General features: G+C 40.1%; 1 protein-coding gene across 8 annotated transcripts in view; it reads right to left on the bottom strand.

Annotated features, from left to right (window-relative positions):
• PIK3C2A (phosphatidylinositol-4-phosphate 3-kinase catalytic subunit type 2 alpha) overlaps nucleotides 1-18,469 on the bottom strand; it is an 80,820-nt gene that overhangs the window by 51,635 nt on the left and 10,716 nt on the right. For 7 of the 8 annotated variants that reach the window (XM_067296057.1, XM_067296058.1, XM_067296055.1 and 4 more), the window contains one exon: nucleotides 16,446-16,550. The gene's annotated coding sequence lies outside the window, so the exon portion shown is untranslated. Of the gene's footprint in view, nucleotides 1-8,879; nucleotides 8,977-16,445; nucleotides 16,551-18,469 lie in introns of those variants that run through there. The other variant, XM_067296059.1, reaches the window with a different exon arrangement.

Raw genomic sequence — 18,469 nt, 5'->3', positions numbered from 1 at the left:
TAAATCCTGCTACCTCAAACAGAGATAATCTCATCACCTGCTCATGTACATGTTAAAATTCTTCTCTACTTAAACAGAGCTGAAAAAAAATTTTCTTTTCAAAAAAAAAAAGTTTTTAATTTAAAATTCTATTTATAATCTGTTCTAGTGCTAAACAAGCACAGAGTTCATATTATTTGGTAATTCATTCTCAAGAAATACTTTATGGCTATCACAAATCAGTGCACATCAACTCCCTAGAACTCCCATACGAAATACAGAAGCAATGATAATATGTCAGACCATTTCCTGCATTCCTTGTAAAGTAATGCCTTGACATAGAGTAGCTAGAATTTCCTCAAAACAAATGTAATTTTTCAAAATAACTCCCTATGGCTATTTTACCATTAATTAAAAACAAATTCAAAGCATTTGCCTAACATCAAATGATAACTAAGGAACTAACAAATCTTGCCCACATACCAGAGATAGTAGCAGTTTTATGGGATGACAGGGAAAAACTCAGTGAAATAAGACAGCAGTAGCATACTATGGAAAGTACTAATCATCTAGAAAGGAATTCACAGTAAGATATTTGACACACACAAGGAAAACTCCTTAGGAAGAAATAAAAAACTTCGATGCTCAAAAGCTTCCTCTGCCAGATGGATTCACAGATTGCTACAAATTGAGAAACACCTAAATAGATACTTCAACAAGTCAAGTCATGAGTAAGTCAGATGAGAGTCACTTACAGACCTACCAAAATAGTATAGGCATTTCAGAAAAACAAAACAAAACAGAGAAGCAAGTATGAGAACACAGTGACTGACAAGAGATTCTGCAGGTGTAATCACTATGGGTGAAGTGGTTGAAAACAAGAAGATCAAGAAAAAAAAGCAGAGGAAATCATCCCAGTAATGCTTTGAAAGAACAAAGGGCTTTTTAAGATCACACACACACACTGTAACTAATGTACTAGACATTTTATTTCTTGAAAAAGTGCCAAGTCAGTTTACATAGGTTCACCCCTCCTATACAACTAGTAAAATAATTATTTCCAGGTACCTTAAAACACATTAGGAAAAAAAAAAACACCAACAGATTCTTCAGTTGTGTAACAGCTTGTACATCAGTCATGACTGGTATTACATGGTTTATTGCTTTTCCCAACAGCTTGATTTTTTTTTCGCTTTTAGATTTTTAATCTCCACACAGTGCATGAACTGTTTGTTAGAGAGGCTTTGAAAGCCAGATAAACCATCTAAACAATAATCATATAATCAGATTGATCTTTTTTAAAAAGACTGTATATGTTAATAGCAACTGATTTTAAAGTAAAAAAAATCCTTTAAAAAAAATCAATATTTTCTCATTTATCATTTCTATTTCAAACTGGAAGAACTCCTTTTAAGTGCTGCAGATGCATCTGTTGAGAAATGTAAATAAAAATGGTTGTTCTTAACCTTATTTACAGACACTTGAGCTTTATAAGTCCTTGAATATAAACCTGAGTGTTTCAGTCCTTCATAAGACTAAAAGCTCTTTTTTTTTTAAATACTGTTAGGCTTAAATTGAAAGCTTTCCAATAATACATACACAAATAGTCCTGGAAGGTTAGTGTTTTAGCTATAGTTCTATTTTATTATCTTTCCACTAAAACTTAGTAGCTTCTTTAATCCAGTCATCTTAGCAAAATTAGAAAATGCCTTCTTAAAGAAGAGATTAAAATAACTAACTGAAAAACTGAATCCCCTTCAGCTCATTTCTAAACAATCTTCCAAAACACAAAACAAAAAAAACCATTTATCTAAAGATACGATTTTTAATTGAGCGTGAACTCTCAATCAGCACTCCTTTTTGTTTCATTCAAGTCAGCCAGGCTAGCTTCTAAATAATACCCAGGCCGCTGTACCTAGACCAGTAACTGCATCTCTTAACTTTGATTATAAAGATCCATTTACATCCAAAAATTAGTTTCACCACATAAAGCCTCTGATTTTGAGATAGGTAAGAACAGGGTGTTTCCAGTACTAGAACAGGAAGTCTCCAGGAATGCTTTAAGATCTTTCAATATTGGCAACAATTCCATTGAAAATCTCATCTTAGCAGTTTCCATGCTTATAGAAATGCTTACAACCCCTCCATTTACATCAATTTTCATCCAAAATACTATACAGAAGACTTACTACATGTCATGCTTTGTAACTGTAGAATCTTGATTTTGGATCAATGTTCCAAGAAGGACAAAGGACGGAAGCATTAGTCACGGTGTTCCAGGCAGATTTTAACCCAGGCAGCTATATTTACATGCACATCATCTGTTTCCCACAGCCACAAAGTACTCTTCCCCTTCTTGAACCAGTGGTCCGCACCATTAGCCATTGCAAACTAATCCACCAGCAGACGTGGATACACATGGATTTTGTGCAATATGCTTGCAAGCTTCTTCAGCATATTTGTGCTGCTATAGCCCATCCTTCCCCTCAACTTTTGAGCCCAATCACCATTTCAACCAAGTCTGCTAAAGGGACAGAAGTCTTAAAGATAATTAAATTCCATTAAGTTTCATTAAAAACAAGCAACCCAAGACAGCCAAGAAATTGTGTCACAGCTGAAGAAAACAGTGGCATAAGCTCATATTATTGCACACTACAAATTTATTGCATAAATAATCTTTATAAATGCTTGAATCACAGCAAAAATTCTTTAAATCCTATCAGCTGAAGACAAATCCACAGGAAACTTGACATCAGTTTCATCACATATAGAAGTTGGTGAGTAGTTCTACACCTCAGCATCTTTCCCCTATTTTGTTCCCAGCGCCCTGACAGCATACCTGCAAGTTCTGCTCCTGCACAGTATTTTCTAGATGTGGGTACCAGAAAAAGCAATAATGAAACTGATGGCATCTCAGGCTGCTTCACTCCGATGCACTTGGCCAGGATTCTTTCCATTCCCTACAGCCCCAAACCTATTAGCAGCATTGTTTGACAAAGGCGAAGAATTTGGGTTCTGCTGCAATGTTTCTCCTTGCAGAACAATGCTTTCATACCTCCTCCTTCTGTTTATTTCAGAAGTTCACTTTTGAGAACTTTTTACTGGTTCTTTTGCTTTTCAACCACCTCTGAAGTTGTGCTTTTCTCCATGTCACCCCTATGTTTTTCATGCTTTCCATCAATGTGCCCTTGTGGCCAAGAAGGCCAATGGTATGCTGGGGTGCATCAGGAAGAGTGTTGCCAGCAGGTCGAGGGAGGTGATCCTCCCCCTCTCCTCAGCCCTGGTGAGGCCACATCTGGAGTACTGCGTCCAGTTCTGGGCTCCCCAGTACAAGAGGGATGTGGCACTACTGGAGCAAGTGCAGCGAAGGGCTACAAAGATGATGAGGGGACTGGAGCATCTCTCTTATGAGGAAAGACTGAGAGAGCTGGGCCTGTTTAGCCTGGAGAAGAGAAGGCTGAGAGGAGATCTTATCAACGTGTACAAGTATCTGAAGGGAGGGTGTCGAGAGGATGGGACCAGACTCTTTTCAGTGGTGCCGAGCGACAGGACGCGAGGCAACGGGCACAAACTGAAACACAGACGCTTCCACGTGAACATGAGGAGATACTTTTTCACTGTGAGGGTGACAGAGCACTGGCACAGGTTGCCCAGAGAGGTGGTGGAGTCTCCTTCTCTGGAGATATTCAAAACGCGCCTGGATGCAATCCTGTGCAACATGCTCTAGGTGACCCTGCTTGAGCAGGGGGGCTGGACGAGACGATCTCCAGAGGTCCCTTCCAACCTCAACCATTCTGTGATTCTGTGATCAACTTCTCTTTCCAAAGGGCACTTGAAAATCCACATGCAATGCAAAATATTCCACACAAAATCAAAATTAGCCATGCTACTGTTCTAGGCCTTAAAAAAAAAAAAAAAAAAAAAAAAAAAAAAAAAAAAAAGCCAGTGCCCCAAATATTTTGTTTCCCCAGCTGAATAATTTGCTTATTAGTCCATCATTTGCAAAAAAAAAAAAAAAAATTGTTCTAAAATACCACTTCATAGAATAATTAAGGCTGGAAGGGACCTCAGGAGGGTCTGTAGTCCAACCTCCTGCTCAAAGTAAGGTCAATTATGAGAATAGATGAGGTGAGGGTGCTCAGGGCTTTACGCATGCAGATCTTGACAGACCCGTGAGGACAGAGACTGCACAACAGCTGTCTACCAAGACCCCCAGGGTCTCTTCAGCAGAGCTCCTCCTTTAAAAAGGCTGCTTCACTTTTACTAACCTTTATCTCATGCTTGCCATTGCAGCAGCCAAACTCCTAGCTAGCTCCGTGGTTGCAGAGATCCTTAAGGGATAATGTTTGCTCCTGGTCTATAACTAGAGCATCTTTGCTAACATTTCCTACCAGTGACAGCACTATTACAGACAAAATCCTGGTTGTTCATGCAGTACTGGCCTGCTCACAATAGTGACAACCTATAGCCTCCATCTGTACTAGCATTTCCATTAGTTCCAATACTAGTGATACTGATCTGAAGGTACAGACAAGATTTTAACAAATTAAATATCTGATTCAATCAAAAATATAACAAGTATTTATAAGAAGGAGAGTATAGAGAAAAAAAGAGGGAAGAAACATTTGTACTATCTACTTTGACTACCTGAATGGAGATGCCCAGCACCTTTGATATAGTCATTTAACACTCTACACTGTATAAAGATGACCATGATTAAGTACCTAAGTTTTCTTAAGTTATATGCCCTGCAAATATCCAGTATACACTTTCAACATAATATATCAAAAACATTAGTAGCATAGGGAGAGAAAACCATGTCAACACAGCTCTGTCGCAGATTTAACTCTGTGCACTGTACCGGTTAGATCTACCAGTCTAATCAAACACAATTCTGCTGTAGTAGTCAAATTATTTCTACCACTTGCTTCAACAGACAGGTTTCCCCTCAGGCACGAAACCTACACAGTTTCATTTAGAATCAGCAGATGCTTCTCAGTCACAAAACTAGCATTTAGGAAAGCAAGAATTGTTGATTATTAACTGACAGAGGAAGTGCACTCTTTACACATACCTTTTAGCTTTACACATTAGAAAATATTAAATACTTATTTAATGTGCAGAATCAGATAGATAGATATGTTTTTAACCACTGGTGGAAAACTGAACATGATGGCTGTAGTGAGTCACACCAAAGGTTCATCCAGCCCTTATCCTTTCCCTAAGGGTGGCTTCAGAAATGCTTAGGAAAAAAGCTAAACCATGGCAAGCATATAATGATACTTCCCCACAATACCCTCTCAGTCTCCACTAATCTGCAGCTCAAGGCCTTTCCAAATTGCATGGTAACTTCTGTAATATTTTAACACCCCCAATGGATTTTTCCTCCAGGAATTTGTCCAGTTGCATACTGAATTCATGTAAACTTTTAGCATCTACCTTGTAACGTCACCTCAGCACTGTCACCACCCTGTGCTTTTTTGCAGTGACTACAACCTAAGGATAAGAGCATATCAGTTACTGATTATCTGTTTTCAGTGCCTCTGCTACAACTACTAACAAAAATGCCAACTGCAACACTGAAACCTATAAGTTACAAACTCGATATGGACCATATTACTTCTAGGTCATACGCAATAACTGACCTCTGGATACGAACTAGTGACGCAAACTTAACACAAATACCATGAAGCCCTCAAATGTTGCATATTGCAAGTTTCCTATTTTTTGTTAGTGGATCCGTGTAAGGCATTTTATGTCTATAACTTTAATGCCAAATGCCTGAAAATTGTAAATTGCATGAAATACGCAAATATGCCTTCTCTCGCTACTTATAAAAACACTCTCAAGCGACAACTATTTGGAACAAACTAGAGTAAGTGATTTCAAACTGCATTCCTTCTAAAAAAAGTATAGATCAAAGTAGTATTTCTCATATTTTTTATGCAAGCTTTGAGGAAAAAAATTTATGCCGAAACATTGACAGAGTAAGTGAGGTTTATCATTACTGGTATGCTTAGAAAACATTTCCTCCTTCACTTACTTGCCCTGCCCAGAATCAACTTCTGCAGTCTTCTGCAAAAACTGACATCACAGCAACCTTTCTATGTATAAAGGGATTCAGTGAGTACTCTGTTAGATGACTGATGTTACTCACAGTTGCTGATAAAAATTGAACTCTAGTTCTGGTAAGTAATTATACATCATATCCTCTACTTAAAATAGAAAAATGTATTTACAGTTACACTTCCATGAAGCAAACAATTTACATTTGTACTACATTCTCATTCTTAAGTTTGCTGTACTATTCTTACCAAAAATGGAAAAAAAAAAATCCCACTAACCATGGACACCAAAGGCAATCATTCTAAAATAAAAGCAGTAAATTTTTATTTAAATGTTAAGGCTGATCTTAAACCTCATTATATCTTATGGATTCTAGTCATGCTAATGTTATGCTTATAGCATTCCACTCATCAATGCTATTTTACTGTGATTTTTAAAGCTAACATAAATATCAAGATTGCTCAAGATTTTAAAGATATACAATAAGGAGCCCTGCTCTGAACTAATTCATTTTTCTAGATAGACCAATACTGGTCTGAGATACCAAAACCTGACACAACAAAAAACCCCAAACATCACCTCAGCATCTTTTTTTTTCTAAGCTAATTTCTCCTTTTCTAATTCACATTTCTCCTGCTAGACAGCAGAAACGAAGTTATAATAGCAATACAGGATAAGGAATACTGGCAGTTTGAAGTTTGGGTTTAAGAAGTGTTTCAGAAGTTTAGGAAGTGTACTGAGTTTAAGAAGAACACAGATTCAGATACGATTTTTTTAACTTAAGATTTGAAAGACACCATTTTCCATTTAAGGCACTCTGTTTTCTTAGTAGTTACGGAAAAAGCCAATCCAAAAGACAAAAGTAACTAAATCACCAATTTACATTTATGTACCCCGATCATCTGTACAGGCAAACCTTTACATTTGAGTTTTAATGACAACAAAATAGCCTGAAAGGAAGTGATGAGGAACCTCATCAAATTTCAGAATCAGGATTACTATTACACTGTAATTAAGTATCACAAGTTTATTTATTACATCAATTGGGAGAAAAGAGTTGTTTTTTAACCTGTCTTGAGACCTCCTATCTATTCTTATACAGAAGCATCTCTGTGTAAAAAAAAGTTTCAAATACAATGCATTTAAGAGGATGGGATTCTAAATACTTCTTATTAATTTATTCAACTAAAGGCTACCTAATCTCAAAGTATTTGTTTCTTTACTTCTCCCTGTGCTGACTTTCTCCCACTGTCTTTATCTTCTGTGCAGCTTCCTTTCATTGTCCATTTATTCTTGTTAGCTTTGCTTCAATTTAATTTTCCCCCTCCCCCTGAATTTGGTGGCTACTGTAGTCCCTTTTTCCTGCAAATGAAATATATTAAATCCATTTAACCAGCTTCTCTTCTTCCCAGACCAATAAAGAAACTTCTTTCCAGGGCCATTCTAGGCACTGAAGTGTTAGAGGAATGAAGGACACCGCTGCATTCACCACTGCATTCCAAGCTAACAAAAACAACTACCAGAATACTTTTGTTAGTCTGTTATTTTGTTTCTCCCCCTCCCCACAGCTGCTCCGTCTCTTTTGGATTCTTCATGCAATGTCCATCAGTATGATGCTCTTGAACACAGTTTATATTCTAAATACAATACCTTTTACAAATATCACAGGATGCTTCTTGAATCTTCAGTTCTATTCAGAACGAGATTTACATTAAACAAGCTAGGCTGTTATTTAAAACCTTCTCTGCATGTCTTCCCTCCCCCCAAATCAGCTTAATTTCACTACGTTCTGGGACAACATTTGCAATAAAGAATACAATGACTAGGAAAAATATCAGAATCTCTCTTTTTTTCGAAGTTCTCTCTTTTTCAGTGCCTCTTCTTCCTACTTTATTCTTTTCTCTTTCCCAACAACAGCACAGCTGTTTGTGGGAAGTCACTTATTCTAACAAAGATGCAGGTATACCTGCTCTTTTCATGGCATTGGTGGTGAATAACAAACTGGATGAAAGTGCGAACAGTAAGCCGGTTGCACGTTTCCATATATTACAACTAACATCTAAAAAGGTCTTAGAGAAAACAGCAGAGTGGGTTAAGCATCAAGTTTGACAACACCCAACTTCTCTGGACCCGCGATATTGCACACCAGCAGCAGGTTAGTCAGCCCACTCCGAACGCCAACGAGAAACTAAGTACAGGGAAAACTCGGCAGTCTCGGCGGGGACCCACAAGACCCCCTACGTAGAGCGAGCACTCGGCATCGCCCGCGCGCGAAAAAGCTTCCGACTCCTCCAGCCGAGCCTTGCCTTCACACGGGTCTCACGCTGTACGCGCGCTGGCAGCTACCCACCTCCCCAGGCTTCACTCTTCGCTGTAAAAAGCGTCTTCGAAAGGGGCCGTGCTAAAAAACACGAGTTGCTACTCGGGAGACCTCGCAGCTACCGAGTCGGGTCAGGAGCAGCGCTGCCCCAGCGCTTTCCGTACCGCACTTCGCCGAGGCAGTTGATCCGCCGCCGCCTGCAGGCTCGCCGGAGCCGCACGAACCGGGCAGCGAAGAGGCGAGGGCGCCTCGGACGGGCCCCACGGTGGCCCCGGCCCCGCCGCTCGCAGGTGCCGCCCGGGCAGCGCGGCTCTGCGGCCGTTCCCAGGCCCGGCGCCGAGCCCAGGCCCCGCCGCCCGGGGGGAGCCCGCCGAGGCCGAGGGTCCCGCCGCCGCCGCGGCCCCTGAGGGGAGGCGCTGGGAGGGGGGGAGGAAGGGATGGGAGCGAGGGGACCGAGCAGAGATCCAGCCCGCCCCCTACCCGCCGATCTCAGCGCGGGGGCCCCGGCGCCTACCTTGCAACGCCGCCGCCGCCCCGCGGCAACGGCCATTCCGCTCCCCTGCTGCCGCCGCCGCCGCCGCCACCGCGCGCGCCGGGCTCCGCGCAGCCCCCTCCCGTCGCTCAACCGCTGCTCAACCGCCGCCGCCGCCGTGCGCTCACTTCCGGCCGCGACCCGCCGCGCTCGCGCGGGGGGAAGGGGGCGGGGTCCTCGAGGGGGCGGGGCGGGGCGCGGGCTGGCGGCGGCCGTGTGGGCGGGCGGCAGCGCCCGCATCACTTGAACCCTGCCCGGGGCGGCCACGCCGGCGGCGCCGCCTCCCCGGGGCGACGGCCGCGCCCCTCGCTCCACTGCGGGGCCGGCGGCGGGGCCGGGCCGGGCGCTATGGGCCCGGTGGCGGGGAGATGGCCGCTGCGGCGCTGCGCCAGCAGCGCGACCGTTAACGGCCGCCCGTACCCGTCGCTGGGAGAGTCGCGGGGCGCTCCCAGGGCGGGGGCGGCCATCGGAGGGAGCGGGCGCCTCGCCGTCATTTGCTGCCCTTCTCGCAGGAGGAATGCTCCGGCTCCTGGAAGCGTGCACAGCGGCGAGAAGCGCCCTTCGCGGGGGCTGCGCCCCAGCGGGCCCCCCGGGGGCTGCCTGCCGCGCGCTGCCCCCGCCCGCGGGGAGGAGCGCAGCCAGCGGAGGGAGAGGGCTGGGCTGGCCTGACGTCTGCGAGACGGGGCCGGGCAGCGCGCGGGCCGCAGTTGTAGAAAGAAGGAGGTTCGTCCTGTGCCGGTTGACGACTCCAGTGGTTAGGAACATCGTGTTCTGTGAAACAGAATTCTGCTGAATATAACTTCGGAAGCGACTTCGCCATCCCCCGCAGACCGGTATTTGCAACTCCAAACCTCCTGAAACTATCAACACGTTTCAAAAAGACAGGATTTTGGTTTGACCTTCACAATAGCTTCAAAAGAAGACGAGGCTTTGAATATATTCAGAAGTATTACATGTGGGATTTTATGCAAAGCTTAGACAATGAGCCTTTCATAAGATCAAATTAAAAGCTCTAATAGGCATTTAAAAGTACCTACGATTTTTAATCTAGAAGCAAAAGAATTCCAGAGAGAATAACCTTATATTCCTTCCACTTCAGAGAGTGCTACTTACAATAACTGAATGATTCAGTTTATGACTATGGGTATTTTATTCAGTCATTTTAATACACTGAAGATCTGAAAAATATAAAATACACAAAAAACACATGAAAGTGTCAGTTTGGACACTACAATATGAATAGTTTAATAAGTTATAAATATTGCTGTCAGTGGCATTTTCTATGCGATTCCTTATATAAACACCCACCATTTTAGCATCTAACCATTTTCTATAGGATAAATCCTGATCTAGCATTATTAAGGTCAATGACAGCCTTGCAGGTGACTTCAATAAGTGCAATCAGGGCTCAGAGGGCTGATACAAAATGCATTCCTGTAGAAGGATCATAGGCATGATTCTTCAACTACACAGACAAAAAGCACTACCAAAGCTCTTACTAACTTACTGATCTAAGCTGTTAAGACATTTTCAGGTTGCCAGTTTTTAAGAGAAGGAATTAATGCTTGCTAATGCCATTCCATTATTTACAATCAATAAGCATAAAATTCTGATTCTTGAACACAGAATGGAGTATCAATAGAGAACAGCCCCTTTGCCAGCAAGGTCTAGGTTTCTTCCTAGAAAGCAGCCTGTTGCGCTCTGTGCTGCTTTTCCTCTCACACCAGGGTCATATTAAATTGCTCTGGATTACATTTCCTCGTCACTGACCACAGGGTTTAGCCCTTGGACAGCCTTTTTTCTTGGTTTCATACATCACTAAACAAAGGAGCATTAATCTGCTCCGCCTAAATAAAAGTCTGCTACCCCATCCAACAATTTCAACAAGATGCATGACCATTTGATTGACTAACATTCCTCATAATAATATTAGCTAATATATGACAGTCTATGACTGGGTCAAATGTGAATCATAAAAGTTGACATAAGATCATTTGATTCATTCTACTTTGCACAGAACTATTTTCATTAGACTATTATCAAGTCTGTCTACCAGTCTTATGATAAGTCTTACTGTAAGAAGCTTCCGTGACTTTCCTTCAAAATTATTTCCTTATGGCCAGGTAATTTTCCTGATATTAAGCATATATTTTAATAATTTCAGCCCATCATTTTTACTGATGTATTACCAATTCTAATTTTTGCTACATATTTTTAAGGTGCTTCATGTTACATAGGTACTGATTTCCTTATATCACACTAAATACAAAATGAATGTTATTTCTTCCTTTGCTTTCACCCCTTACTCTGAGGAATGACTCTAAAACCAGTATTTTTGCCTCTGCTTTCATAGCTTCTCAGCTATATTCACATTAAAAGTATACCAGTTTTTGTGCACTCTCTAGAAGCAGTGCCATCCAGCTTTTAGAACAAGCATTTGTGTATCAGACTCCAAGTAGCATTCTCCATAGCCTGGATTTTACTGATGGGTAACCAAAATAGTTCTGCTTCTGGAGAGAGAGCTACTTGGCATTAGAAGCCCAACTTGCCAGTAAAAATGGTACTATCCCATAGTTAGCTGAGCTGATGAAGGGAACAATGACATAGCCTGCAGACTTGCTTATGAATGGATAATTACAAGTTACACATTCCCACATGAAAACATGATGTCAGTTTTAAAGTATTTTGTATACAGGAAGTAATATGCCCATGTAAATACAATACACAACTTGTGTGTCTCAGCAGTCTCACTACCTTGTTACTATGTATGCTATCTGTGATACATTGACCAAATATAGTTGCTCTGAGAGTTTTCCAGTTTTTGGTAAAGATATATTTTGTAAGAACAATGTGTAGCATCTGTTGCACATAAGCAAGCAGGAAAAAAATCCATATAATTGTATTAAGTGACATTTTTATTAAAATTTAAATTGTATATTACAGATAAGAGAGAATTTTTCTTATATTTGGTAAAGCAAGTGCTGTGCTTACTATCCCTGATACTCAGAGCAGATTTCACAAAAGAATTCCAAAATAACATATGCAAAAGTCAAATAAACTTGTGTAACTAACTATACAAATACTGGTATTAACTGTAAGTCTGATGCATCTGCCAGCTGACAGATGCCTTTTAGAACAACACTTAGGATACAAAGCTTGATGTATACCAAGCTAAAAAACACAGCTATATGTAACAGAATATAACAAATGTGTTTTGGCGGCTGTAACACAAGGAAAGTAAAAATCATTAATTTTCTTCTCAACCTAAGATACATTTATGTAAGCCTTCCAATTTAACAGATCAATGCCTTAATTGTACTATTGGAATTGCTACTTGCCTTTAATTAATTGGAAGGAATAAACTCAATGTCTATTGTTAAAGGGTACTTTTCGTGAATGAGAAATTGTTAGCAGAGCACATGGATTAATAAAGGACAAATGTGTTTCCTCTGAAACTAGGAGGACAGAGCATATTGTACCAAGGACAAAAACCTCACTACAGATACCAGTACGCATACACAGTACAGAAACAAGTAGTGGTCAGATCCTTGACATTCTGCTGACTTGCTTAGAGCTGGCTAGACCAGGGAAGTGAAGATTCAAAACAATGTTGGTTTACTAAACTTGGTTTAGTAAAACTCCAAAATAAATAAATAAATCTCTGTTGCAGTTTGGTTCCTACTTTGTGCAGTGCATACATCTTAAAAAAAGAAATTCCCAAATGTTTGTTCTTCAGGGTGGGGACCGTAAAACAAAATTCACCCCCATCCTGCAGATACACTCTCCTTGGCACGGAAGGACTTCTTGCTGCCTTGCGGAGCGGTCGGGGGGAGAGCTGGGATCTCACAGCAGGGGCCGGGGGCACTGCAGGGGCGCACAGCTCGGTGGGGCAGGCAGCTCTGGGATCTGACTGGGTGACAGCATTGACCCCCAACCAGCCAGCCTCAACATCACAGCCCCAGTGCAATTCAAGGAAACCCTCTGCAGTTACCATGATCTTGTATGTATGGCCTTCAAAAGCCTTATAGGCTATAAATAAGTACAGACCAGTTTAGTTTGCTTGAAGCAGCTTAATATGAAATAAAATATACTACTTTAACTCAGCTTACTCATGAAAGAAAATTATTCACATACACTTAAGATCCCAGTATTAGGCTGCCCTTCAGAAAAACTAGAAGATTCATTTATGTTTGAACTAATAGTTCTAATGTAGTTCTGACGTTCTCAAAGTGACTATGAATGTAAAGTGAACAAGTTTTAAGCCTTAATTCTGGAACATTTGATAATTTATATCAATATTTTAGCTAGGATTTTTTAGTCTCTATAAACTTTTTTTTCCCCCTAAAACCAGCAGAGGGAGACAGGTTCTTTTTTTACTCCTAAAGAAAGCAAAAGAGGGGATTACTTCCTCAAAAATACACCTTCTGGACATTCATTATAATTTCCTACATCAATCTCATTGAATGCTTCTTCTTGGTAATTTTGGACTTGAGTATTAATACTCACTTTGCTTGCTCTGAGTGTTTGCTTAGGCTTAAGTAGCTACTGTTTACATCTACAAGTGTCTATTCAACAGTATGTTGCTATTAATATTTCATTGTGGATTTCTATCAGGGAGAATGGGGATATCAGTGTAAGTATTAATCTCTGCCTGAATGAAGGAGGAAAATAGGCCATGATTGTTTTTATTGTTTCTTTGCTATGCAATAGCTTGTGTTTTCACTATGTATAAAGTCTATAAGCAGCTCTCAAAATCTATACAATAAGGTTAATTTCAGCTGACTATATACACACACACATATAAGAAATACACATTTAAGGCTCAAACAAAGGAAGAAAGCCCTGCCCTACAATCAAAAGGGACTGCCAAGAGTTTCAAGTGCAACTAGAATATTCAGCTTAGGTTAATTTCTTAGGACCCAGGGTCCTGCTTCAGTAAATGAGAAATTAGGCATTTATTAGAAGCTACAATACTTTTACAGATCCGGGAACAGATAGTTAGATGCGTCCCCCACAAAATTTAGGCAACATTCTCTTAAAAAAAAGTGTGAGAGGATATACATTGGAAATTCAAAATGATCCTTCATATTTACCCCAAATTTTTTCAAATAAGTCATGTCCAGAACAGCTATTACACCAGGGAACTGAAGATTCAAAACAATGTAACAGATTTTACTACTTGTTTTACTGTAAATATTTTGTGGTAATTTTATCTGGACATAACATTTTTCATTTTGTCTAGCTTTTTCATATAACTTCTTTTTATAGTTTATATAAACAGAGAAGTTATATGAAAGTTTCTCTGGATAGCAATGAAAGTGTTCCACTATACAGATGCAAAGTTTCTACCATTTGAAGGTTTTAATTAAAAATGAAGCTTCTGAATATTCCTAAAATGGAGTAAAAGTGGAAGAGTTAGAAAATGCATGTAGAAACTTTGTCAGTGCTACAATATACTAAGGAGGTACCACGGGATAGTTGGTAGTCTATAGTATGCCTTGGTTAGGACTATTAATGTAAGAATGATGCCAGAAAAACCTGAGGAACTGTGGACAACAGGATGCACACCTGGAAATAGTAATCATTCCTTGGGTAAAGGTAATTGAGATAATTGGGAAAGCTTCTGGCAAGTTAGGTATTTAAAATCCCAATCACAGAGACTCATACTTAATCAGGCACACAAAGATGGAGGATGATAAAACTTCACAGTTACTAGAGCACTTGCCTGGATTATCCTGTTTTGAAGAATAAACAAAAATAATTAAAAATAAAAAACAGCAGCAGCAGAAGGAGCAAGAGACTTCCACAGTGATCTCCTTGCAGAACATCCATACCATTCCACTGAGGCAGGCTGCTGAGAAAAAGAATATAGGGCCTTCTACCAGCTGCCCAAATTCCTGCAGCACCATGCAAGAGTTGAGTTCTCACCAGCAAAATCTGGCATTTCCATTCTGGTATGAGCTAATCACATAATGTTTCTTGTAGTAAAACTATGTTAACTGCTAACACAATTTCCTTTCAGAGTTCTTCTTTAAGCATTGCAAGTCACAGAAAATATTCTGCCACAGGAAAAAAAAAAAATCAACATTGTGTCAAACATTTGTTTGTAATTGCATGCAATAATTTCTTCTCAGCAATATACACTACGATTTCACTGTGGTACTTTTCATGTCCCAGTCCAACTCTGATGCTGTCCTGGGTTTGGCCCTCAACCCTTGTATTTTAGTACACAATTTTTGTAGTCTTCACAGGATAAGTTAAGTGCACAATATGCTTACTGGAGGACATTTGTAAAACTGTTTTTCAGGTTAGGGGGCCAATGATTCAAACTCAACGGATTTTATCTAATGGATGTTCCAGAAATAGCAGAATTAATTTAAAATACCTGAAATCCTTGCCAAGATGCTTTATTTGGCTTAAAAAAAAAAAAAAAAAAGCATCTTATACTTAATGCCAGTTATATAAGACTAGAATACTGACACGTTATTCAGAAGCATTTATAGCTTGTCTTTGCTGTTTACCTTCATAAGCAGAAACACGGCCATGCGTTTGAGGGACAAAACTGAGTATTGTTGTAATCAAAACGACCTCTGTTCAGTGGAGAACTTTCCTGCACTTGACTGCAGTAGTCAGCCCACAGCAGAAAGCAGCAAACAGTATTACTACATGTTGCAGCTCACCTAACAACTTGGGATAGAGCTTGTGCATGCGTGGGAGGAAATAAGTAATGTGTGCTCGTGTATGCACCTGCACACTGAGAAGCTTCAAGAAGTAGGTCTGCTAATCTGCATACCGCACAGTTCGGGTCTTGTCATGAGCGCTGTCTTCATGGATACGCCTTATCCATCAGAATAATCCTGCTGAATACAACAGGAATTCTGTGTCAGGACCAGAACTATGCGCCCAAGTACAGGCTTGCAGAATGCATTGGGAACATTGCTTCTCATCTTCCAAAGGTGTCGGAGAAATCTCCTACCTGTCAGCAAAGGTTCTCAGGACCCACAGTCAGTCATTCTTCTACAGTGAAGCAGTGACACATCAGGACATGGAGAAATATAGCACTTACCCTAATTATGGGCAGCACCTGGGCAGTATTAAAGCATTTGCAAACCCAGTAAGAGTATTAAGAAAAATGACTTATGACTTATTTCCTAAATATAAATGTAATAATAAGTTTTAAATGGTAGTAGGCATTTGCTTGAGAAATACACTCAAGAGAATAGCTGAAGGATATGGAAAATATGGATACAGGAATAGCACTTCAACAGTGTCACAGGCTAATTCCACCTGTATTCCAATACCTAATTTTTCATAGTTAAGTGCTGAATTTTGCAGTGCAGCAAGTGTTTAAGTTTACACTCCTGTGTGGTGAAAGTGTAGACTGGTGACTCTTCAAAACATTTTAACAGAAAAATCTTTAGCTATCTCATTTTAACTAAATCCCAAATCTTCCAGGAAAAAAAATGATTACATTACATATATGTCACCCACAAATATAACTTTCCTTACAGTACTGCATAGCCCTTTGGAAGGGCAGAAATTTCTCACCCAAGTCAGGAATCACACCACAGTTCTTCACACAGCATTAAGCATGATCTTGATGTTCCGTTTAAATCAGCAGACGTTTTGCTCTGGCTTCATTGAAAACATAACCTGAAAAGAACAAAATCATCTTGGCTTTATTGCATTAAAATCAATGGATGAATCCAACTGCAACATTTTAGCAGCCCCCTCCGCATCCCCAAAGGTACCCAGCTGAATCCTTGACCTGTAAAAGACTATGTGTCAAAATACCAAACTAATGTAAAGCTAGGTCATCCAGCTGTTTGTTCATATTCTATTAGTGAGCTCGTTTTCTTCTTCCTGGTATCACGTTATTGAAAACAAATCCAACTGTAGCCTGGTCATCAGGTTGTATAGTAAAATGCCTATCTCCTATAGGACACTAAAAACCTTGAAAAAGTCATAAGGTTTAAGCCAGAAAAAACAGTAAGTCACAATTTTTCTTTGAAGAAAAAAATAAAAGCCTTTATGAGATTTAAAATCAAGTAAAAATTAGTATGCTAGTCTTATAAAATGGCTCTACCATTCATTGAAGTACTATAAATTTAGTTCCTGCCTACTCCCCCAAAGCAGCAGAGAGTATCTAATACTGATCATCACCGATCTATGTCTTTGGTCAAGAGAGACTACAATTGATTGTTTTAAAAACAGACAGAAGTAGACCTTTTTCAACCCTGAAAATACAAGAAACATCAGCTGTCAGCTTCCCAGGCTTTTTAGAGAATTCCCCAGATGTCTTTGAGTATGTATACAGTGAATTCTTACAGCTTTCATTAAGGGACGAAGATATAGATTTGAAACAGAATTCCCCCACACACACCCCTTTTTCCTGAAACTTGCTAGCACAAATCCTTCAGTTTGGAATAGTCAGGCTAAAATCCTATTCTCAATTATACCACTTCTAAGTGCTTATCTTCTCTCGTATCACAATTTCACCACACGTTTTTCTAAGGAAAAAGACAGATAGCCTAACAAATGTAAAGCGCTTACACTGAAAACATTAAAAAAAAAAAAAACCTTCTTTATTTGATTTGAGTGGAAATTAAGCTTTACTCATTTCCTATTTGCACCAAAATTAACAGGGTTGATCTCACTGATATTTAAAACATTCCCTGGAAGTTTGGAATTGGTTAGATGCAGTCTCAGAAGTTACTGTGTTGCATTCAGACAAAGAGATGAGGGTACACAGAACAAAAAGCTGAAACTATCTGTTTCTGTGACAGTATGCATCATAACTTAATCTGATAAGGCTCCCTGTGACCTCTCACTGCAGGGGATTTGCAGCAAACTCTAGAATATATTCAGTCTCTGAAAAATCAGGCCACAAGGCCTTGTTTCCAAATACAGAGACTCCCTTTTAACCCTAAATTTGACTCAGGAAATCCTCTTAGTTTTTGAATTTCCTTTCAAAAAAAAAAAAAAAAAAGAACACTTCTGAAAATTCAATAAGCCTCTGGAGCATAACCACCAATATTAGCATTGTTTCACTGCTTATTTCCTTTCCTTTTTCCCTTTCTCTATGGGGCACACAGCTATTTCACCACCTCGCATTGTGGGGACCTAGCCCACCTCATTTTCTAGGGTCAACACAGGCTTCTCTAACACTAAAGACTGACTCATTAGAAACCATTAATTTAGCAACAAAGAACAAATGCTGTATTATGCTCCAAACTAAGTGTACATAGAATGGATGGCAATACATGCAGACTAGAGAGTACTAACGGAGAATGACTAACACTTTTGCAAACAAAAGGACTTGAAAGACAAACATGCTGCTAGCCTAATGGCAAGAGGCAGACAGATGTGCCAACAGAGGTAGAGCTTTTATTGAAAGCATTTTTAAAGCCCATGCTTAAAACGTACGTCCCTCTGTGATCATTAAGTACCGGGGATGAATGCTTTGGACTGTTGCTGCAAATGAGGATTTGCAGAAACATGATACTGGTATCTTTAATGGCTTCGCAAGCCCTCAAACGATTATATTACATAATTGCAGTCTACACTAAGCC

Source organism: Apteryx mantelli, chromosome 4 (genome assembly GCF_036417845.1).
Source record: "Apteryx mantelli isolate bAptMan1 chromosome 4, bAptMan1.hap1, whole genome shotgun sequence".
In the NCBI taxonomy this organism is placed as follows: Eukaryota; Metazoa; Chordata; class Aves; order Apterygiformes; family Apterygidae; genus Apteryx; species Apteryx mantelli.
The sequence above is the reverse complement of the archived record's forward strand: the minus strand, read 5'-3'. Positions and strand labels throughout refer to the sequence as shown.